The sequence below is a fragment of the Esox lucius genome, chromosome 20 (assembly GCF_011004845.1).
Source record: "Esox lucius isolate fEsoLuc1 chromosome 20, fEsoLuc1.pri, whole genome shotgun sequence".
NCBI classification, from domain to species: Eukaryota; Metazoa; Chordata; class Actinopteri; order Esociformes; family Esocidae; genus Esox; species Esox lucius.
In genome coordinates, this window is record NC_047588.1 from 14,637,393 (window position 1) to 14,651,495 (window position 14,103).

General features: G+C 40.5%; 1 protein-coding gene across 3 annotated transcripts in view; it reads right to left on the reverse strand.

Moving 5' to 3' along the window:
• pear1 (platelet endothelial aggregation receptor 1) overlaps positions 1-12,866 on the reverse strand; it is a 37,409-nt gene extending 24,543 nt beyond the window's left edge. For all 3 annotated transcript variants that reach the window (XM_010905902.5, XM_020041305.3, XM_020041306.3), the window contains exon 1: positions 12,675-12,866. The gene's annotated coding sequence lies outside the window, so the exon portion shown is untranslated. The remainder of the gene's footprint in view (positions 1-12,674) is intronic.
• Between the last annotated feature and the right edge of the window lie 1,237 nt (positions 12,867-14,103).

Consider the following 14,103-nt stretch of genomic DNA (forward strand, 5'->3'; position numbering starts at 1 on the left):
TGCGATGGGGGCTGGTGGCCGAAACACCATCAGCCACATACTGGCAGGATGGAGAATGAATGAACAACTACACACACACACCCCATCTTTACAATCCTTACTTTCAGAAATCATAAACCACAAATGTATGTGACACATAACTGGTCCGTTGGTCCATTTCTCAAGTTAACTCATTAAAAATGTAATTGTTTCTTGAACGTGACACATTTTGTTGTATTTACAATGAGGCGTCATACATTAGGGTGGCATCGAACCACATGACCACAACGACCACATCAATCTGAAACGTTGTGGGTGGAAAGTCTTCACAGCTCAAATGCCGTTGGGATTAATGTAACAACAGGAGGCTCTAGGAAGCCAAGGGAGGGGTTCCTCCTTTTGGGAGCTACTTCTCAGAAGGTTACATTTTGCTGAGTGAGCTCAGAGACAGCAGGGTGTGCTGTCTCCTGTTTTGCAAATTAACTCTGAGGTCCTGAAGTTTGACCTTTGACCTGAAATAAAAACAGTCACCTTTAACGGTTGTCTTCCTTTTACAGTCAAGTTGAAGATGTTTCAGATCTGGCAGCCCTTATTTAGTTACCAGGAGGGAGAATTAATCCTTGTTCCTGGTTAAATCAGAGTAGATGTTGTGAAAAAACAACAACAAATAAAACTCTGTCATTCTTCCATAATCCTTCTTCTGCCCTACATACTGAGGCCCTGGAGCTGTAGTCAGACACAACATAACAGGATGTGTCCACAACTCCCCATTACTCTGTCAGGGACGTTTGGTCCCAGTGGAAATCAACATTCTTGCTAGCTACACCTTTAAGATCAAAGTGAGCAGAAAAACAAGACTGTTTCAGATGTTTGGAGTTCTATGTGATGGCCACATATTTTCCTCTCCTCTTACAGAGCTGTTTTAGCAGTCTGATAAACTGAAGATAGGGTGTTTGTGTTGGACTCTGTGACTCTGTGATTTCTGTAATGTTAGTCATGTGATTCCAGCGTATAGACGCTGTTGTTACAACGACACTGAACAGCCTGAAATGGGTAACAGAGGTAGGGATGATAAGGTTAGCATGGTAATGCTGTTTATTTGGGCCTTTGGGACATAAGCTGGGCTGAGAGCTGAGCAATCATCAATGGAATGCCTTATGGTGTTGTTAGGCTAACACTTGAAGCTTTTTCATGAGTGGCCATTTCCACCAAATTTATAGATGTGATAAGATACTTATGAATTCCAGGCCAACTGAAAAGTGTTGCGCTGACACATTTTCTCTTGTTATTTTGGGAGTTTGGCCAAGTGGAGTCCATCTCTATGGCAGTGTGCCACACTAGGGGTTGTGTGTTCTCGTGTGCAGATGGCCAGCCAGTGTAAACTGCCTCCACACACTACAGCATAACCGCAGGCAGAGTGGCTGTGGTTTCATTGGTCAGGGAAAGTGTAGAGGTCTTCACAAACAAACACAAAACACTCAGGAGTACTCCAAGCCAGAACAAACACGTGTACGTACAACACACCCAACAAGGACACATAGCTCTGATTTAAAAAAGTACAGTTCACTGTCTCAATAGTCTTTTTTACGCAATGATAAGTCTATGAAATGGTGGAGTACCCAAAATGGAGGCCCTGACTGAGGTTTGGAGGAACATGACCATACAGAGCTGTAATTATATGTGCTGTAATGTCCTGTGGATCAAAATGTGTTCAGAGACGCACAGACTTGTAAAAAATTAAAAGGTTTTCTACAAACCAAAACCAAAAAAACACAGGCTTGTATTGTAAATGCACACATAAAAAGACCTCAACATTGACATTATCTGGAGAAGTCTCCAGTAACAGCTCAGGACTCACTGCACATGCAATGACCATATAATCAGGTGGTATTATTCTAAGCCATGTGAATGTACGGTGAGTGGACATCCAGTGTGGAGCCAAGTTGTTCAGGACAGTTAGTATAACAGAACAGTCCTCTAAAGTTATAACCCCATTCACAATCCAATCCTGACCTGTTAACCTGATTAATTTAACATAATTATTCTCCAAAAATAACCTGCAACCTGACATTTAATGACACAATGCAAATTCAGGAACGACTACATCGTTCCTAAATATCTAATAATTTTTGTTATGTCTCTAGACATCCTGATGTTCATGACACCAATAACAAGGAATTTTGATTGCTCTGGTGTTGCAGTATGAAACATTATCAGTAGCTTGTTTGTTCAGAACTGCCCTTTCCTCTTCCTGCCATGAAATCCTACAATCCTGGGATCTTATACTTGCCCTTTACTCATCTCACACATGCTATGACGCTCTTCCAAGTCATTGAATGAAAGAAAACACCTTGGTGCAACGAAAACAATGAGCCTGTAAGTCGTATGAGAGGCGTATCTCTACACATCCCTCTCCTTATTTCACATCAAACACCAGTCATATCTCTACACATCCCTCTCCTTATGTCACATAAAACACCAGTCATATCTCTACACATCCCTCTCCTTATTTCACATCAAACACCAGTCATATCTCTACACATCCCTCTCCTTATGTCACATCATACACCAGTCATATCTCTACATATCCCTCTCCTTATGTCACATAAAACACCAGTCATATCTCTACACATCCCTCTCCTTATGTCACATCATACACCAGTCATATCTTTACACATCCCTCTCCTTATGTCACATCAAACACCAGTCATATCTTTACACATCCCTCTCCTTATGTCACATCAAACACCAGTCATATCTCTGCACATCACTTTCCTTATGTCACATCAAACACCAGTCATATCTCTACACATCACTTTCCTTATGTCACATCAAACACCAGTCATATTTCTACACATGCCTTGTCTTTACATCACATCAAATACCAGTCATATCTCTACATATCTCTCTCCTTATGCCACATCAGACATCAGTAATTTATCTACACATCCCTCTTCTTGTCACATCAAACAACAGTAATTTCTCTACACATCCGACTCCTTATGTCACATCAACAAGTTATATCTCTTCACATCCCTCTCCTTATGAACACTGATCAGTTAAACCGTTTATTGTTGTTTATTTTAGTGTTGTTTCCCAGAGTTGGCATTTGAGAAAAATATCACAAAAGTAAAACAACAACTATCTGTTTATTAACAACTCATAAAATATTAATCAACTGGCAACTAGTTCAACTTATTTCTTAAGATAAATGACAAAAAGACAGTAATGATGTGTAATGTAGGCCCTGACTTCTGTCACAATATATAAAATCCACCATCTCATGAAAAGTAGCAAAAAGCCATGCCTTCACGTCCAGACTGAAAGTCCACATGCCCTGTGCACTCTGACAGTACAACTAATGGCTAATCCAATAACAGTCTCTGCCTATATCTTACATACTTCCTCAGCATTGCTGCCTTTCAATCAAAACCCAATGGATCATTGTTTGTAATGCAGCAGTGCAGCTGAATAAAGGCCACCATAAGGAAATGCTGATGTGGCCTGAAAACAAGGACTGGGCTTCAGAAAACATGGATGTGTACACCGAGAGACGGTGACTTCATGGAGGCCAAACTCGCCCTTCTCCACACTTACGTAACCAGCCACTATGTCATGTCTCTTGGCTGAATCCAGTCCGGAGAGCACAGTACTGGAGTCCCCTCTCCAGTGGGTATAGCTGAAACCCCTTCTACATTGACTAGCAGTAAGGCTAACGTCTCAGCAGGACTCACAGGCCCCAGTCGGTTACAGTAACCCAGATTTGGATGTTACAGGACAACCTCATTTTGGTTCACCAGGCAAGGTCATTCATGATGGGTTTCGTTGCAATTCAAATATTCCAAAAAACTAGATACCTCAAGGATTCAATAAAAATGCAGTTCTTCCACATTAAATGTAGCATGTACATTCATTCAATGAACCCTTTATCGACCAATGGTTGCGTATCTGACACAGTGTCCTTTTCAGTGACACATGGTTAAATCTCAGTATCTCACAGGATGTAAAGAGACTCCTTGAAACTGGGAGCCATTTGCGATAACAGACTATTGTACATTCCGCACCTGCTTTCAACCCAGAGGCCACCTCTAATGTGACCGACTGGTAAGTTTATTTGCAGCCTGTGAGAGACGGTCAAGATGGAACCCATTTGGGTAGGTGTTGGAGAAACTGTTTCTACGTCTTTTCATTTACGTGAACAGGCTTAATTTCCTGTTTGAAGCTCAGCCCCTAAATGAAAATGGCCTGCAGGTTATGGGTTCAGGTCATTAGGCACAATGCAGAGGGACACACGTGCAGGCAGACAAGCATTTAAAAGCATCTCCCGGTCTGCTTATTACTAGATGACTGGACTTGTAGAGGGCACAGTGACATGCTAGCAACTCAGTGAGATGGTATAACTCAGTTTCATAGTAGCCAGTAGTATAACTAAGAAGGAGACTGACTAGTAGGTATTTGTCTCTTTCTCTACTAGTTCTGTGGTTTTCCAGGAAGTCCAATCTGGGCCAGTAAATTCCTCTTAGTTAAACCCAACTGATTTACTGGCCTGCCTCTGGACTATGGTGCAAATCCTTTTGGGGGGAGAGACGGAAATCTGCTCCATATTATTGTAATTATTTCATTGCAGCCTTTTCTTTACAGAAACTAAAAATCTAACTCTCCAGATGGGGCTCATTCTGAGCATCTGGAAGTTTTTTTTTTGTATTTTTTTTTAACTTTAGAACTTGGGCCACGTGTCATGTGCTACCCTGAAGGTGAACCCTCAAAATGGTTTCTGTGCTTTATCTTCACAACTTCGCTCTTCACAGCTGCAGGCCTCTGTTGACCTATACCTGGCAGGACAACATTTTCCACTTCATTAGTTAGTTAGTTCCACAACATAATACAGTAGAGTCTGTAAAAGGCAAGAGGAAAATGTGCAGGTTATGCTTGCCAAGCGTAGTCATATGGTAAAAATAATGCTGTCACAGCAGAGGTTATAGTGTGACACCTTCATGTGTGCTCAAAACAACAGGAAAGCAGGGGGCAACTGGAGACCAGGGCCAGATACACCCCACCACCATCACGCAGGACGTCCTGGGCAAATAACATGTGGGCAGAGGAGGAAGGAGAGAGGCCAGGTGCATGTCTTCCTCTTTGGGAATGACCTCAACCACTTAGAGAAAATGCAAACAAATGGAACACTTTTTTGTGTGCATAACAGAAACCAAATGGTAGAGATGAGAGTATCATCGTGTTGCACTTAAAAGAAAATATGCTAAATAGAAAATGTATGTAGGTAGCATTTCCTTGTAGTTAGCATGCTATAAACACTTTGTTGGCACTTACTGCTCCAAATGCACCCTTCAAATGTGATACAGAAATCTCCATTATATAATATGGGTTAGGTTTGGGGGGTTACGGTCATTCAACTGTCATTCAACTGTCATTCAACTATCCAACCAACACTGACTAACTCCTGAGCATGTCTCATTAAACAGAGGGGATAATCAACCTTTAGAAACTGGTTTGCTCTGCCCTGTTTCCCTGCCATGATGCAAAAACTAAACAAAATGTTTTACATTTGACAGTGCAGAAAACAATCTAGTTTCCCAAACCTGCAGAAGTAAATCCACATTCTCCAAGCTCCTTCCCTCTTTCAATCGCAGTGGAGCTCAAAGAGACAGAGCTTGGACAACAATAGGAAGTAGATAGGAAACATATTTCCTGTGAACCCAGGTCTTCCTGCCATCCTTCCCTTCCTCAAGTAAATACAACTGAGGTGGGAATTCGGATGGGTGAAAAGAAAAAAAGCTCCTCTATCAAAACCACTACACCCATACCGGCATTGCTGAAGACAGATTTTAGACAGCAAATCCATTAGGATTCTAACATGCAGGATTCTCCATTACAGTATGTACGATATATATGCTTTTTCCAGACTCCAGACTGGTATGGTGTTTTGAATAATGGGGATGTTGACAAGGGACTCAGCCTTCGCACTCTGTGACTAAATCTCCTCTTTAGTACCTGACCTGAATGATGGAAATGTTTGTGAGAGGAGGGATCTCATAAAGAGCATGACTGATGGTCCACAGGGTCACTGCTCCACACAGCTGGTGGACTGGGTTGGCACTGGGTTGGGAACTAGGAAAAACATAGTGGGACTCCACCAATTTCAATGGGTTGCCAAGCATGACATAACAGACATTTATTAGTTATTCACATGCAGTATTCACATTAAATGGTAAATATGATGTAGGGTCCAAAAGTTGAGAAAATAAAAGGCCTTTGCTTCATTTACATGAATGACCTAACACCAGCTGCTCAAAGCAACAGCAGTAGAAAACATAACCATTATACCACAGAGACACTGAAAAGCAAGACAGCCTACTGAAGCCATGGGACGTTTTAATGGGGCTGAACGTCGTCCCCACTACAGATCAGGTTTCTGTTTGTTATAGCCTTCCTGCATAGAAACCGCATGAAACCAGAGGCACCAGAACAGACCCCCAAATCTTAATTACACGTCTCTACCATCCCTCAACATTACCAACCTCCCAACCAAACACCACCCACCCAATCAACCAACAACACAAGCAGCTCCGAAGACACCAAAATACAAATATACTGTGGTTACTCCATTAGCCCCTTCTAGTCACCTCCTAAGCAAACCTTTTTCCAAACCTCAACTGAAGGCTGATTTGAATCAGGGCATTATGGCAACTGTCAATTTTTCACAGTAATAGTGAACAAACAGAAGAGAAAGCGGCCAAAACCACGCTGTCCAGGGCTGCAGCTGTATCCAGATTGTCTGCAAGGCTGCAGGGCAGATTGGGGTTAGAATAAGCATGTCCTAGGAATATACCACCTGATGGGGGTTAGAATAAGCATGTCCTAATAATATACCACCTGATGGGGGTTAGAATAAGCATGTCCTAATAATATACCACCTGATGGGGGTTAGAATAAGCATTTCCTAGGAATATACCACCTCATGGGGGTTAGAATAAGCATGTCCTATGAAAATAGCATCTGATGGGGGTTAGAATAAGCATTTCCTGGGAATATACCATCTGATGGGGTTAGAATAATCGTGTCCTGGGAATATACCATCAGATGGAGGTTAAAATAAGCATGTCCTAGGAATATACCGTCTGATGGAGGTTAGAATAAGCATGTCCTAGGAATATACCATCTGATTGGGGTTAGAATAAGCATGTCCTAGGAATATACCATCTGATTGGGGTTAGAATAAGCATGTCCTAGGAATATACCATCTGATTGGGGTTAGAATAAGCATGTCCTAGGAATATACCATCTGATTTGGGTTAGAATAAGCATGTCCTAGGAATATACCATCTGATTGGGGTTAGAATAAGCATGTCCTAGGAATATACCATCTGATTGGGGTTAGAATGAGCATGTCCTAGGAATATACCATCTGATTGGGGTTAGAATAAGCATGTCCTAGGAATATACCATCTGATTGGGGTTAGAATAAGCATGTCCTAGGAATATACCATCTGATTGGGGTTAGAATAAGCATGTCCTAGGAATATACCATCTGATTGGGGTTAGAATGAGCATGTCCTAGGAATATACCATCTGATTGGGGTTAGAATGAGCATGTCCTAGGAATATACCACCTGTCTAATGGCCACATATCTTCATTTCATATTCACTTTTTCTACTGTTTTTTTCTTCCCTCAATTCGACCCCCGTTTAGGTTCCTAAAAATGAGTGACCTCGAAGCTGCATGGCACTGGTGTGTCCTAAATCTCTGCATCAGATCAACAGCAGGCCGTCATTTTGTTCTACGGAGAGGAAAGACGGTTAATGAGTCAATTGGAAGATAGTGGTGTTAAGATGGCCATGATGTTAGGAGGACCGATTGAAGAGAGGTCACAGCCCTCTACAGACAATGCTGGGATTTGAACTTCAGACCAGAGGGAAGAGTGCCACCAACACCACGTCCAGCAACATCTGGTCTCCCGATCAGGCGCCAACCATCACTGACCTGGGCCCGTTTTCCCAAAGCACTAAGATGATCGTAAGATGAACGTACATGACTCGTTATTTTATCAGTGCGTTTCCCGAAAGCATCGCAAGTGACACATAACATCGCTCATTAATTAACGAGAGCTCCGGACCACTCCTTAGTCAATCGTAACAGACGTTTCACTGTTTTTGTGAAATAGCGCCTCCCTCGATATGCGAGGAGTGATCGCAAACTGTTAATATTAAGGCAATAGAAACATTATCAAAACAGTTTTCATTTAGACCAATTTATTTAGACAAAGTATATAATACATGCACGAGTGGATGTGAATATATAATTGAATGCAATTGTCAATTGAGGATAAAGAAAACATAATCAAAATTAAAGCCCACGAGTCTGAAATGCCACATTGTAGGCTACGGTCTTTGATGGATCGGTGCTGGTGCCCAGGGGCGCTGAATAGGGGTGAAAAGTTAGGACAATTCCAAGGGCCCATGACTGACAGGGCCCCCAAAAAATATGTAACAGCTGCGCAGAGGGGGCCCAATTAGATTTTTTGTCATGGGGCCCAAAACTCCTGACAGAGTTTTTATTTCCAGCAATTATAATGGATTTAATAAGCTTTATATTCCCAGTTAACCAATCATGTGTTGATTGCTGTAACATTGCCCTAATCAAGCTCTATCGAAATGCAACAGGCTATATTTGAAAACCAATTCATGGCCTAATTCCATTCCAAACCTCAAACATGGCCTAATTCCATTCCAAAAGTCCGTAACGTAGCACTTACGATGAACTTCATAAAGAGCGACGTACGTGATGGTTTGGGCAACAGGCGTAAGTCCATTGTAACAAAGTCCATCTTAAGGTTACGTGTATCGTTAAACCGTCGTAAGTGCCACGTTATCAGGAAACCAGGCCCTGCTTAGTTTCAGAACACAAAGCCACCAGTGGGCCGCAGGATGAAACTCAGCTGGCTTGAATTTCTATTCCAAACATAGTTGTGTGTCGATATAGTGACATGCCTGGATGAAACACAGGGAAAGATCCACATCTATGATTTAACAACACACAAATGGTGTGTGGCCTGGTATAAACCTGTCCTGAAAGCCTTGGCCTCCAAACAGACCCCATGTGACTCCACGTGGCGTTACAATAAACCTTTCTAAACAGAGGCTTTCTGCCATTTGGAAAATCAGAAGAGCAAATAGATGATGTATCTACATCCATTTTGCACATCTCTACTCACTCTATTTCTATGTGTGCTCTAGTGTCTCTGTCCAGTGTAATCCCAAGCCAAAATGGCTCACCAGACCTTGATACAGGACTTCACCTCTTAGATGGAGAAACAGATGGTTGTAGGAGGCCAGACACAGAGGAAAGCAATAGATCACCTCCAGCTGGATGGGAGGAATCTGTAGTTGGACCACAGACAGAAAAGTGATCCCAAAATGTGCATACAGCACTAATGGCAGTAACAGTCGGTAGAAGATCAGGACTGATGCAGTAACAATCTGTATGTAGATCAACAGTACTGATGGAAGTAACAGTCTGTAGACCACCAGACAGAGAAAGGATCCAGGTGTAAATTAAGGAGGACCATGCAGAGCAGGGTTGTCAAGTTCATGTGACAGCGCTGTACTGTGTAAATCACATGTCAGATCTGTCAACTTCAGGTGTTGAGTGTTAAAGTGTTTTTATGCACCTACCAAAAGCCTCCCTTTATAGATAATGGACTGAAGGAGTTTTGCATCCTGATCAAATTATGTAGTCAGGTTATCAACCCTCTTATCAAGTACCAACCGGTTTCAAGTAGCTCAGTGGGATTCAGTAAAGGCACACATACATTTTCTTTGGTAGAAATACATAATAAGCTTAATGGAAACACTATGTGTCAGACAGATATTAAACAGCAGGGTTTGTCAGATTCCCCAAATGACTCATCATCCATTTTCTGGTTCCTACTGTATGTTTTTAAATTGATAGTCCACACATGGACATGACGGAAGTTGACTCAGTCACTAAGGCCTTGTCACAATGTGTCACACAGGGACAGTCGGTTCATCTCTAAATTTTTTTGCCATTAGTCATGAATCTTGCCTGGCCACAACATACAGTGACCTTCAGAATAATTAGCCCCCTTTGTAAAGTTGAACAAAAAAAGCTACGTAAAATGTAATTGTTGTTTGATCTTACACTGTAAAATGTGAGAGAAATCTAAATTGTAATTTAGGTAAAATGCTTTATAGTGAAAACAAATATGTAATCAAGAAACAAATATTTTTCTCCATAACTATTATTGGCACATTCTTATGAACCAAATCGCCTAAAAGTACTTGCTTATTGATATTTAATTGTTCTTGTTCATCTGAATCATCAGGAACTCTTAATTGGTCATCCATGTCTTCCTGTTTCACTGGGGCATAAAAATGAGGAAACACACATTTCAATTATTTATCTGTCAACCTGTATGTATACACTCCTATAAGTGGCTCAGGATAAGTCCAGTAAATGACAAGTTAAGGTCAGTGTAAGGCCAGAGAACCCACAAATGAAATAAGACAAAAGGTTGATGACCTTCATAAATTAGGCACTGGAGATTCCCCAAAAACCCATCTCTGCTATTAGGGAAATAATTAAGAAGATTAAACCAATTGGAGCAGTGCTGAACCTGCCTGGAAGAGGACACAAGTTTATTTTGCCCCAACACACAGTGAATCTTGCAGAAACGGACAAAATCTCACAAAGAAATTACGCTGAATAACAGCTTTTCCAACATGCTTACAAGACTGGGAATTCCTAGACATTAATAAGCAGTTTAACTGCTTTTGAGTATCATACCGTACCCTGACCTGAACCCCAGTGAAAACCTGTGGGTTGAGCTGAAGGGTAGATTTCACCAGCCCGGACCAAGGACTCTGAAGAGTCTGGAGGGATTCTGCATGGATGAAGGGTCTACGATCCTGTGTATCCGCACATCTCATCAACAGTTATAGGAGATGACTTGGTGCTGTTATCCTGGCTAGGAATGGGTGCACAAAGTAGAAAATGCACCAGCTGTTTTTAGCTTTTACCAAGAAGGCTATTCCTTTCTGCTGGGCAATGTAGGCCTAAAAGCCAATTAAGAATACAAATATTTAGAAACAAATGAAAATACAACAGACGCAGGGGCTGGTTGTTTGCCATAAGGAAATAACAATGAGCCACTCCCATTGACATGCAATGCTCTACAGTCTCCAATGGAGGTCATGGGGCCAGAATATCACATTTATGTCTATTATAATAGATAGCGGCACAGCAGTTTTATACTAGAGCTGTCTTAGTAGTCAATAGACCAGTCAGGAAGTCATAGATGAGTGTCCTAGTCCATGCATGACTTAACTACTGATTTATCATTAAAGTTAACCTTTAACATTATCGGTGTCCTTAAGGCACAGCCGGCCTGAGTGGGATTTGCTTTGGCCCATCAAAGTTTTTAATAAAAATTTACTTGTTCAAAAATTTTATAAAATATATGCATTTTCTTATTTTTCCCCAAAATGACTGTAAAATAATAAAAGCAATAAACAATGTTCAATGTAGAAAATCTGTTCCCAAGTATTCCCACAAAGGAAATAAGAAACATTATGTTATTGTGTCTCAGTGTAATCTAATCATGATATTAAATTATTCTAGTTTTTTTTTTAAGTAGTGTTCTATCATGTACAAATATTGTGTTATTTCATTATGTAACACACCAGTGAAGTCTAAATAGTTGACTAACACTGATCTATAGCAGATTCGTAAATAGGGGGATCTCCCTATAGATAATTAAATATACAGTAAAATGAATGAACCTATTGTCTTGATCACTACAAAAACGACATTAATGCGAAGGAAAATAAACAGAGCTGCAATAAAGATAAATATAAAAAAACAAGTAATTGACGTTTACATGTTGGTGCCTTAATGATGTGGCACTTCTTGCTGGATTGTCTCTGATTTCACAAGAGGGCCGGGTTGTGGTGCCTACCTGGATCTTTCAAACAACTTAAACCGTACGCCATACAAAATTACATGCAAAACGGTATTGGCTAATCCTTCTAGCAAAAAAAAAAATAGATTGATTCAGTGTTAGAAAGATGTTATTACTATGCACAAAAAACATCCATCACACGAAACCATACAGCTGGGCAATATGAACCAAAAATATTATTCTGATAAAGTGCCTGAATTGATGCGATAAGAATGAAAAAGGTATAATTTCGTTGTGCATGCCTGTAGTTTGGTATTACTGTACCTTAGAAACTCGGACAACTACTTGTAAAATCAACTGTCATTTACAGTCACCCATCTTCCAAACTGATGTATTAGGCTATACACGTTGTCCTGTATTAGGCTCGGTCATTTATTAGAATCTACGCCATTATCAATATACTTAAAATAGACTCACTGTTTCCTACAATACATTTCTATAGACATTCCGTATACAAATGTAAAGTATAACCAAGTGCAATTTTCTATCCACAATAATCGATTCTATGGTAGGCTAGGCATGCCTGTACTTTAGATGCAGGATTTTAAAATAACTATGAAAAGAGCAAGTCGAAGTTTGAGCGTCTACTTAAAAAAGCTATACCGTTAGCGTGACCTGCCTACTAACATACATTCATAACCTTGGTTGTATAATGGAGACTGTTGTTAACGCAGATGGTGGCAGGAGCCTCTTACTTACCTGAGTGAAAAGCATGTGTTATTCCACCAGCGTTAGTATAAACAACAAACAATCGCGAAGTCGGTCTGACTCAAAATATGATTAATTTCCCGCTTTGAAATTTACTTCCAAGTCTTGGAAGACAGAAGAGCATAACTTTACAACTTCAGGGCATTTCTGTCGCAGCCATCGGGGGAGGGTCCTTTGCGTGGCCCTTTGTGGATGAAGAGGGGATGAACCATACGCTCACAGGAACGTTTTGTCTATACTGTGTGTGTCGATGTGTAGCCCTTTTCTATACTGTGGTATATGATTATCATTGCACTCCCCACTCAAACATACACATTGTTGTCAGACGCTCACTTATACTAGTCTGTTTAACCACTCATCAATGATGTCACTTAGTCTGTTTAACCACTCATCAATGATGTCACTTAGAATATTGTCTTTACTATTCTCTGAACTGTTTTACTGTATTTACGCTTTTGTTTATATTGTCGCACAGCACTTAAAATGTATGTTTCGTTTTTTATATAATACCTGTATGTATCTATAGTGATACAGTGCTTTATTGATATGCTCCACCCATTCCAATATCCCATATCCCTAATTGTGCTATCTGATGCAACCTGCATGCTAAATATAGACTATTTTGTGTTCCTTACAGGTGATAAAAAGACCAGAAATCTGAAGAATTTGTTAAGGCTCCAGTCCTACTGTTCAACAGGTTTGGGAAACCTAAAAGCAATATTTGAAGAAAGGAAACTGCAGTTAGTATATTATACTGTAGTTATTTAAACTAAAATAAAACATTAATTATGCTACAATCAAAGGTTGTATGGTAAAGTATGTTACAGTTATGTCCACAAAAAAGCAAATCATTACAGTAAACACATTACAGCAAAAATGCTATTGTAAATACTATGCTATACACTATGTTTTCATATTGGTATGGAAAATAGAACGACTCATTGCAAGTTACATTAGGCATCAAGTGCAAAACTTTGACCCCTAAGAGAACTGGCCTAGTGCATCTGTGACAAGCATTTCTACATAATTATTTAACCACTATACAAAACAAAGAAATGAAGTCACCCCATCTTTCTTTCTCTGGGGGTTTCCCCAAGTAAAGTCATTGCGTTTCAGGACTGGGATGTTGAACCTGACCAGACACACACAAGCTTTAATACTGGGGTATTTTGGGATGACAATAGTATTTTGCAACTGTGATAACAGTGAGCCTGTTAGTTTATGAGGACTGTGAGGAAGAAGGGTTTCCTGGGGAACAGTAGGCTGGTGATGATAACTTCAAACTTCAGGACGTTTTTTTCTTCCTTGACGCCAAGTGTTCCCAAAGATAAACAGCACTGCATGGTGGCTTAAAGTGCACACATCCTTGTTGTGAGGAAACTATGTGCCCACATAAAAAAATACCATGGTTTCCTGTCAG